This window comes from Lolium rigidum, chromosome 4, assembly GCF_022539505.1.
Source record: "Lolium rigidum isolate FL_2022 chromosome 4, APGP_CSIRO_Lrig_0.1, whole genome shotgun sequence".
Lineage (NCBI taxonomy): Eukaryota > Viridiplantae > Streptophyta > Magnoliopsida > Poales > Poaceae > Lolium > Lolium rigidum.
Genome location: NC_061511.1, coordinates 59,825,561 through 59,832,922, shown reverse-complemented (window position 1 = coordinate 59,832,922; position 7,362 = coordinate 59,825,561).

The following is a 7,362-nucleotide window of genomic DNA, read 5'->3' as shown; positions in this document are numbered from 1 at the left end:
GAACCATGGATTTGATGGGATTCGTAGCATAGAAAACAAAAAATTTCCTACCGTAAGAACGAATAACAAGCCAAGATCCAATCTAAAAGATGGTAGCAACGAGATGAAGATGAGACTAACCCTCGAAGATTCTAAAGACTACGAGATTAGATCTCGTTGTTGATGTAGTCGATCACTTGCCGCTTTCAAAAGCGCGTAGAAGATCTTGACGGTGCCACAATCGGGCAGCACCTCCGTACTCGGTCACACGTACGGTGTTGATGACGACGTCCTTCTCCCCGTTCCAGCGGGCAGCGGATGTAGTAGATCCTCCTCGGAATCCCGACAGCACGACGGCGTGGTGTCGGTGGTGGTGGAGATCTCCGGCAGCGCTTCGCCGTAAGCACCGCGGAAGAATTAGGAGGAGGGAGTAGCTAGGGTTTGGGTGCAGGGTGGTGATGCGACCTGGGGAGCTAGGGCTGCGACTTTTGGTGCCTTTGGGGTGCCCCTTGGTCCCTTTAAATAGGTGGCCAAGCCCCTTGGGTCGTCCATAAACCTGCCCCCAAGTTTGACTGAGTTCCGACAGGTTTCCGGTTCCGAAAATCTACTCCTTCTCGAACTCTTTTGCGAATTCCGAAATTGCATTAAGGAAAGACTTATTTTCCTTTAAGGCGACGTGGTTGCCCCTATTATGGAACCCTCCGGACTTCCTTAGACATTCCGGGTCATCCCGGACACTTCCGGAACCTTCCATAATATTCCGGACTATTCCGGTCCTTCCATAATATTCCGGAAGCTCCGGTCAAAACACCGGACTTTTTCCGAACCCCGGAAAATGACTTCCCATATATGAATCTTATTCTTCGGACCATTCCGAACCTCCTCGTGATGTCTCGGATCCCATCCGAGACTCCGAACAACATTCGAGCTCCATTCCATATTCCATATCTACTTAAAATGACATCAAACCTTAAGTGTGTCACCCTACGGTTCGAGAACTATGCGGACATGATCGAGACTCCTCTCCGATCAATAACTAATAGCGGGACCTGGAGATCCATAATAGCTCCCACATATTCAATGATGACTTCGTGATCGAAAGAACCATTTACATACGATACCGATTTTCTTTGTCACGCGATACTTTACTTGTTCGAGGTTCGATCATCGGTATTTCCATACCTAGTTCAACCTCATTACCGACAAGTACTCTTTACTCGTGCCGTGGTATGTCATCTCTTGTTACCTAGTCACATGCTTGCAAGCTAATTAGACGACATTCCACCGAGAGGGCCCAGAGTATATCTATCCGTCATCGGGATGGACAAATCCCACTCTTGATCCATATGCCTCAACTCACACTTTCCGAATACTTAATCCCATCTTTATAACCACCCATTTACGCAATGGCGTTTGATGTAATCAAAGTACCTTTCTGGTATAAGTGATTTACATGATCTCATGGTCGAAGGACTAGGTAACTATGTATCGAAAGCTTATAGCAAATTAAACTTAATGACGTGATCTTATGCTACGCTTATTTGGGTATGTCCATTATATCATTCATCTAATGACATAACCTTGTTATTAATAACATCCAATGTTCATGATCACGAAACCATGATCATCTATTAATCAACAAGCTAGTTATATAAGAGGCTTACTTGGGACTCTGGTTGTTTACACAACACACATTTATCAATGTTTCGGTTAATACAATTATAGCATGGTATGCAAACATTTATCATAAACACAAAGATATATTATAATAACCACTTTATTATTGCCTCTTGGGCATATCTCCAACAGTCTCCCACTTGCACTAGAGTCAATAATCTAGTTTACATTTGTAAAGATATAACACCTTGGCCTTCTGGTGCTTATCATGTTTTGCTCACGGGAGAGGTTTCAGTCAACGGATCTGACATGCTCAGAAACGTATGTATTTTGCAATTCATTTGCGTCTTCACGCATCACTCATTTTCCAAATGAGTCGGCATTAAATATGTTTGGTCTTCTGGTGGAACCTTAATTCCGCGGTCTGAAATATGTCACTAATATTGTCACACACAATATAGCTTCAAAGTTCTGACACTATCGGAACTACACCAAGTTCTCAAAGAACTTCTCGACTTAACATCGTCAATCATTGTCAAAACAATGACATACTCTATCTTCTTTTGTAGAATCCGTCACAATATTTAAAACTTATCTAAATCTAGCATAGACATCTTCTAGCTCATTGTGCTACCTTTTAAACAACACTTAGCCTAATTGAGATTGAAATTTTATTTTTATATGTGACCAAACTAATATCGGTGTAACACCTTACATCGATTTGTTTGATATTACCCCATATAAAACTATATATCCTTGGTTCTTCTAAAGCACTCAGGGATAATCTTACTGTCGTCCTATGATCATCACATGAATCATTCTGGTATATGCTCATAACACTTCAGAGCACATGACATCTGATTTTGTACATATTATTCGTGATCTAAAATCACTCATGTGTTTTTACTCATTGAGTGTCAAATACACTCAAGTCTTGTTAAACCTTCACATGAAAAAGAACACCTTCTTTATATTTTTATATTGAACTACTTCAATATTCATTCTATGTACTTTAATTTAAACTTATTATGTGTTTCAATCTATTTTCATAGATCTTGACACTAAATATGTTTCAGTTCATATCCTTTCATTGAAGTTAATTCTCAAACAATTCTTCTAATCACATGATTACATTATTTATAATAAACGATATGTCATCTAAATAAAGTATTATAAATATGTCTTAGCGCTCCCACTTAATTTCTTGCAAATGCAAGCATCTTCATCGTTTCTGATGAAATCAAAAACTCTTTGACTATTTCATCCGGTGAAGATTCCAACTTCGCGATACTCACTTCATCCAATTGAAGTTTGTATACCTATCTAGTATTCCACAGACCAGCAAAACTCTTGGTTGTATTTTGTATACACCTTTAATACACACTTCTGTTAAGTAATGTATTTTGCCATCCTACTAGCATATCTCATAAAAGAAATATGTAGCGATTACTAGAATAATCCACATAGACTATAAGCATTGCTACGGAAGATCTAATCTTATCGTAGTCAACTCTTTGAACTTTGCCGTAAACAACTTTTCGACAAGTCGAGCTTCTTCAAGGATATTCCATCCAAGTCCATCAATTTTATAGATCCATTTACTTTCAAAAAGTATTCACCTATCTTGGATTTCATGGCGCATAGCCATTTCAACGGAGTCAGGACCCATCATAACTTCTCTGTATGTAGTTGGTTTATCATTGTTCAAAAACAATCCTTTGTGCACAAATCATTTATTTGATCACAAAGTAAACCATATCTACAAGGTTCAATAGGTACTTTGATCTCCATGACTATAACACTTTGTAGACATGGGAGCTATGATCTTCGTGGCCGCTTCCGGAACCATTTCCGATGCTGCGCTACTCTGATCATCATGCTCAGGTTCATAAACCTTATCAAGTTCCATTGTTCTCCCACTCAAATACTTCGCTAGAAACAATTTCTTGGAAATAAGTAAGAAACATCGACAAACACTTTTGTCTTTGTCTCCATAGTGGAAAGAATTCCCAATCAATTCTCTGGGATAACCAACAAAGACATTCATCCAATTTTGATTGTAAACTTATTTTTTTATGCTATGCATACCAAAATTTAAGAAAGGACTATTAGGGTTTACACCCATGCCATAACTCGTATGGTGTCATTTCAACGGATTATGATGATTGTCTATTCAGTGTAAAAGCAGTAGTCTCTAAATCATAATCCACAAAATATAATGGTATCAATTTATATTATCTCATCATTAATCCAACAAGGTTTGGATACGTCTCTCGGATACTCTATCATCACTATGATACTCCAAGAAATGTGAGTTGTAGAAAAATTTCATAACTCTCTTAGATGTTCGCTAAAATTCGTAATTCAAATATTTCCACCCTGATCCAATCATAGATATTTGACTTTTCTATTACGATGATTTCCACTTCATGCTGAAATTTATTTGAATCCATTCAAATGTTTCAAACTTCTTCCTTCTCGAATAAATATATCCACATATATATACTCAATTCATTGTTGGAAGTTTTCATGAAGTAAAAGAATCTCCCGCACACATCTATGCCCAGTGAACCATATACATCATCATGTATGTTTCCACTAAGCTAGTTGCCCGTTCAACTCTTGGCCTATGAACGGTATTTCAGTCATTCCTTTAGAAGCGATTTGCAAGCGCCAAACGATTCAAAAAAATCAAATGAATCCAAAAATCAATTTGCATGGAGTTTCTTCATGCGTTCCTTTCTAATGTGACCTAAATGATGGTTCCACTAATAAGTGGAATTCAAATCATTTGCCTTACGACATATTAGCGCCAGTGTTATGTATGTGTGTTTCACCATTAAGATTTATAATAACTTATCCATCGTACATGGAGTAAGGTCATAATTTGAACAACTCATTGTTTTCATTTGACTAGAGCAAAATTACAATTATTAAGTTCTTTATTATAAATCCTAAGGGCTAGGTAGAATGCCAACGATAAGCATAATAATACTTTATTATGTTCCATACGTGCATTATTACCATATTCCTTAACAGTCACTTAGGCCATCTGATACGTCCCAAACGTATCTATAATTTCTTATGTTCCATGCTACTTTTATGATGATACTCACATGTTTTATACACATTATATGTTATTATTATGCATTTTCCGGCACTAACCTATTGACGAGATGCCGAAGAGCCGATTCGTTGTTTTCGCTGTTTTTGGTTTCAGAAATCCTACAAAGGAAATATTCTCGGAATTGGACGAAATCAACGCCAAGGGTCTTATTTTTCCACGAAGCTTCCAGAAGAACGAGGGAGATATGAAGTGGGGCGACGAGGCGATGCCACACTAGGGCGGCGCGGCCCAGGCCCTGGCCGCGCGGCCCTAGCGTGTGGGCCCCTCGTGACGCCCCCGACTCTGCCCTTCCGCCTACTTAAAGCCTTTGTCGCGAATACCCCAGTACCGAGAGCCACGATACGGAAAACCTTCCAGAGATGCCGCCGCCGCCAATCCCATCTCGGGGGATTCAGGAGATCGCCTCCGGCACCCTGCCGGAGAGGGGATTCATCTCCCGGAGGGCTCTTCATCGCCATGATCACCTCCGGATCGATGTGTGAGTAGTTCACCCCTGGACTATGGGTCCATAGCAGTAGCTAGATGGTTGTCTTCTCCTCATTGTGCTATCATGTTAGATCTTGTGAGCTGCCTATCATGATTAAGATCATCTATCTGTAATGCTACATGCTGTGTTTGTTGGGATCCGATAAATATTGAATACTATGTCAAGTTGATTATCAATCTATCGTATATGTTGTTTATGTTCTTGCATGCTCTCCGTTGCTAGTAGAGGCTCTGGCCAAGTTGATACTTGTAACTCCAAGAGGGAGTATTTATGCTTGATAGTGGGTTCATGCCTCCATTGAATCTGGGGGAGTGACAGCAACCTCTAAGGTTGTGGATGTGTTGTTGCCACTAGGGATAAAACATCGATGCTTTGTCTAAGGATATTTGTGTTGATTACATTACACACCATACTTAATGCAATTGTCTGTTGTTGCAACTTAATACTGGAAGGGGTTCGGATGATAACCTGAAGGTGGACTTTTTAGGCATAGATGCATGCTGGATAGCGGTCTATGTACTTTGTCGTAATGCCCTGATTAAATCTCATAGTACTCATCATGATATATGTATGTGCATTGTTATGCCTTCTTTATTTGTCAATTGCCCAACTGTAATTTGTTCACCCAACATGCTATTTATCTTATCGGAGAGACACCACTAGTGAACTGTGGACCCCGGTCCATTCATTACATCTGAAATACAATCGACTGCAATTGTTTTTTACTGTTCTTCGCAAACAAACATCATCTTCCACATAATACGTTTAATCCTTTGTTTGCAGCAAGCCGGTGAGATTGACAACCTCACTGTTACGTTGGGGCAAAGTACTTTGATTGTGTTGTGCAGGTTCCACGTTGGCGCCGGAATCCGTGGTGTTGCGACGCACTACAGTCCGCCACCAACAACCTTCACGTGTTCCTTGACTCCTACTGGTTCGATAACCTTGGTTTCTTACTGAGGGAAAACTTGCTGCTGTACGCATCACACCTTCCTCTTGGGGTTCCCAACGGACGTGTGTCTTGCACGCTATCAAGCTCTTTTTCTGGCGCCAAGGTCGAGTAGTTTTCGTTCGAATTCTGAAAAAAACTTGGCGCCAACTTTGCCGCTACTTTTTTTTGTCTCTCTACACATTCTGCTTGTTAGATAGGAAATCGATGACTCAGATGGACATTGCCACGGATTGCTGGCCTGACTTAGGAAAGAAAACGAATTAATGTAGGCGTACATGCAATCCGGGGCTAATTTCCATCTATCCATATTAACTGCAGACCGCCGATGGACCGATTCTCCTCCCAGCCTCTTAACTGCTTTGCACTAATCACTCCATATTTCTAGGAGCATGCAACCTCTCCCATGTTTGTGGCCAATCAAAATAGGATAGCACTTGAAGTACTACATATTTCACGAAAAATGATCGAGTCTTCATACAATTAATAATGGATGCGGAAGAAAAATATCCAACCCTGTGGCTGCCGTCCTCGGCGCTCCAATTACAGGTGTACTACATATTTCACTCGCTCGGCGCTCCAGAGACACGGAGATCGTGGACCTCGTTCCAGAGCATCGCCATGCTCCGGAGCATCGGCAATGCGGAGATCCTCCCGGCGCTCGTCGATGGACGATGCCCTCGACGCGCTGGATCTCCTTCACTGCCCACCTCCTCCGCCGTGGACGCCTTCACCAAGGAGAGACGCGCACGGGCCGGTGGCGCAAGGACACGCTCAAAGGCGAGGCCTTATTACAGGACGGTGGCGTATAGACCCGCTGCAGTTGTCTTCACTGATTTGGAGGCGATTGCATACCACTTGGCCGCTAGCTTGCTGTTGTCTTCACTGACTTGGATGCGGGCCATTGTATATGAGTTCATCCCATAATCTCATCTCACAAACGATGGAACTTAACAATATTCAATACATCTCACTGAAATAGAAATAGCAGAACGAATGAAAACAACTACTCTGAACTCGATCTAAAGCACACTAATCGATTCCTCAACTATAAACGGTAACCAAATGAGAAATCCACCAGGTTGCTCACTGTAATATATACACAACATTTGATTCAAGATGTACCTGCCAAGCTAGGTAGATCCTACTGTACGTACAAAACAAAAATCAAAGGGGCCAGTAGATATGATAAGCTACCAAGCA